The sequence below is a fragment of the Gymnoscopelus braueri genome (assembly GCF_963280865.1).
Source record: "Gymnoscopelus braueri genome assembly, contig: SCAFFOLD_466, whole genome shotgun sequence".
NCBI lineage: Eukaryota > Metazoa > Chordata > Actinopteri > Myctophiformes > Myctophidae > Gymnoscopelus > Gymnoscopelus braueri.
In genome coordinates this window covers 30615-34705 of record NW_027660494.1, presented here as the reverse complement: position 1 = coordinate 34705, position 4091 = coordinate 30615, and positions in this window count along the sequence as shown.

The following is a 4091-nucleotide window of genomic DNA, read 5'->3' as shown; positions in this document are numbered from 1 at the left end:
TATCCTGACCTGAAATAATGTTCTGTTTCCTAAAGAGCTGCAGAGACAAACAGACCCCTGTTACTGAACACATATTCTATAGAGACAGACAGACCCCTGTTACTGAACACATACTCTCTAGAGAGACAGACAGGCCCCTGTTACTGAACACATATATAGAGACAGACAGACCCCTGTTACTGAACACATATTCTATAGAGACAGACAGACCCCTGTTACTGAACACATATTCTATAGAGACAGACAGGCCCCTGTTACTGAACACATATATAGAGACAGACAGACCCCTGTTACTGAACACATATTCTATAGAGACAGACAGACCCCTGTTACTGAACACATATTCTATAGAGACAGACAGACCCCTGTTACTGAACACATATATAGAGAGACAGACAGACCCCTGTTACTGAACACATATATAGAGAGACAGACAGACCCCTGTTACTGAACACATATATAGAGAGACAGACAGACCCCTGTTACTGAACACATATATAGAGAGACAGACAGACCCCTGTTACTGAACACATATATAGAGAGACAGACAGACCCCTGTTACTGAACACATATTCTATAGAGACAGACAGACCCCTGTTACTGAACACATATATATAGAGACAGACAGACCCCTGTTACTGAACACATATTCTAGAGAGACAGACAGACCCCTGTTACTGAACACATATATAGAGACAGACAGACCCCTGTTACTGAACACATATTCTATAGAGACAGACAGACCCCTGTTACTGAACACATATTCTATAGAGACAGACAGACCCCTGTTACTGAACACATACTCTAGAGAGACAGACAGACCCCTGTTACTGAACACATATTCTATAGAGACAGACAGACCCCTGTTACTGAACACATATTCTCTATAGAGACAGACAGACCCCTGTTACTGAACACATACTCTAGAGAGACAGACAGACCCTGTTACTGAACACATATTCTATAGAGACAGACAGACCCCTGTTACTGAACACATATTCTATAGAGACAGACAGACCCCTGTTACTGAACACATACTCTAGAGAGACAGACAGACCCCTGTTACTGAACACATATTCTAGAGAGACAGACAGACCCCTGTTACTGAACACATATTCTATAGAGACAGACAGACCCCTGTTACTGAACACATATTCTCTATAGAGACAGACAGACCCCTGTTACTGAACACATACTCTAGAGAGACAGACAGACCCTGTTACTGAACACATACTCTAGAGAGACAGACAGACCCCTGTTACTGAACACATATTCTATAGAGACAGACAGACCCCTGTTACTGAACACATACTCTAGAGAGACAGACAGACCCCTGTTACTGAACACATATTCTATAGAGACAGACAGACCCCTGTTACTGAACACATATTCTCTATAGAGACAGACAGACCCCTGTTACTGAACACATACTCTAGAGAGACAGACAGACCCTGTTACTGAACACATACTCTAGAGAGACAGACAGACCCCTGTTACTGAACACATATGCTATAGAGACAGACAGACCCCTGTTACTGAACACATATTCTCTATAGAGACAGACAGACCCTGTTACTGAACACATACTCTAGAGAGACAGACAGACCCTGTTACTGAACACATACTCTAGAGAGACAGACAGACCCCTGTTACTGAACACATATTCTATAGAGACAGACAGACCCCTGTTACTGAACACATATTCTCTATAGAGACAGACAGACCCCTGTTACTGAACACATACTCTAGAGAGACAGACAGACCCCTGTTACTGAACACATATTCTATAGAGACAGACAGACCCTGTTACTGAACACATATTCTATAGAGACAGACAGACCCCTGTTACTGAACACATACTCTAGAGAGACAGACAGACCCCTGTTACTGAACACATATTCTATAGAGACAGACAGACCCCTGTTACTGAACACATACTCTATAGAGACAGACAGACCCCTGTTACTGAACACATATATAGAGAGACAGACAGACCCCTGTTACTGAACACATATTCTATAGAGACAGACAGACCCTGTTACTGAACACATATTCTATAGAGACAGACAGACCCCTGTTACTGAACACATATTCTATAGAGACAGACAGACCCCTGTTACTGAACACATACTCTATAGAGACAGACAGACCCCTGTTACTGAACACATATATAGAGAGACAGACAGACCCCTGTTACTGAACACATATTCTATAGAGACAGACAGACCCTGTTACTGAACACATATTCTATAGAGACAGACAGACCCCTGTTACTGAACACATATTCTATAGAGACAGACAGACCCCTGTTACTGAACACATATTCTATAGAGACAGACAGACCCCTGTTACTGAACACATATTCTTTAGAGACAGACAGACCCCTGTTACTGAACACATATTCTATAGAGACAGACAGACCCCTGTTACTGAACACATACTCTATAGAGACAGACAGACCCCTGTTACTGAACACATACTCTATTGCAATGATTAAAATAAGTAAAGAAAGTATAACACTCATTGTTCATGTTTATCTGCCTTTATTTATATCTGCCTAACTGTCTAACACTGCTGATTCATCCTCAGAATCAGAATGCTTGTTGCATTCAAAATCAAGTCAAAACAGTTGACCTAAAATGACTTTCTGCCTATAAGTGATTTTGGAATGTATTCTGATTGGCTTAGGACATAGACAATTAGGCACACTGATGCAGCAGTGTCAAAAAATGTCAATTTCACCAAAAAGTGAGTCAGGCAATTATGCTATGAGGCTAATTATATGTACAGATGTGTACGCAGCAGAGCATCATGATAGACAAATAAAACCTGTAATAAAACCTATAAACCTACTGACACTGTGGTTGTTGGAACCTGTCTGACCTTTCACACCGTTTTTTGGCCCCGTGAACGAACATGTATAGTATATCAAGGAACTAGTCTCGACCCGCAACCTCCGCTCTTCAAACACCAACCTCCTCAAAACCTACGTACCATGGGGGCGACCGGGCTTTCTGCTCGGCCGCCCCCTGACTGTGGAACCTGAGAGCACCACAGTCTGTGTGGAACACCTCCCTGTTCACCTGAGACCACAGTCTGTGTGGAACACCTCCCTGTTCACCTGAGACCACAGTCTGTGTGGAACACCTCCCTGTTCACCTGAGACCACAGTCTGTGTGGAACACCTCCCTGTTCACCTGAGACCACAGTCTGTGTGGAACACCTCCCTGTTCACCTGAGACCACAGTCTGTGTGGAACACCTCCCTGTTCACCTGAGACCACAGTCTGTGTGGAACACCTCCCTGTTCACCTGAGACCACAGTCTGTGTGGAACACCTCCCTGTCCATGAGACCACAGTCTGTGTGGAACACCTCCCTGTCCATGAGACCACAGTCTGTGTGGAACACCTCCCTGTTCACCTGAGACCACAGTCTGTGTGGAACACCTCCCTGTTCACCTGAGACCACAGTCTGTGTGGAACACCTCCCTGTTCACCTGAGACCACAGTCTGTGTGGAACACCTCCCTGTCCATGAGACCACAGTCTGTGTGGAACACCTCCCTGTCCATGAGACCACAGTCTGTGTGGAACACCTCCCTGTTCACCTGAGACCACAGTCTGTGTGGAACACCTCCCTGTTCACCTGAGACCACAGTCTGTGTGGAACACCTCCCTGTTCACCTGAGACCACAGTCTGTGTGGAACACCTCCCTGTTCACCTGAGACCACAGTCTGTGTGGAACACCTCCCTGTTCACCTGAGACCACAGTCGGTTGACTCCTTTAAGAGAGGACTAAAGACCTACCTTTTTAACAAAGCATTTTTTTTAGCTACTCTGGTTTTACCTCTAGGCTTTATGCCCTCATGCTTTAATTGTTTTGTTTCAGTTTCTCAGATGTTTTTAATCGTGTGGTTCTTTTTATGCAACTGCCTATTGTAGCACTTTGAGATGTTTTCAAATGTAAAGTCCATTATGAATAAAATCAATTATTATTATTATTATTATTATTGATTATATCATACAGTAGGCCTACATACAATAATGCTGTGTGTGTGTTTTGCAGGTGGGAGGCGCTGCTTCTCATGACC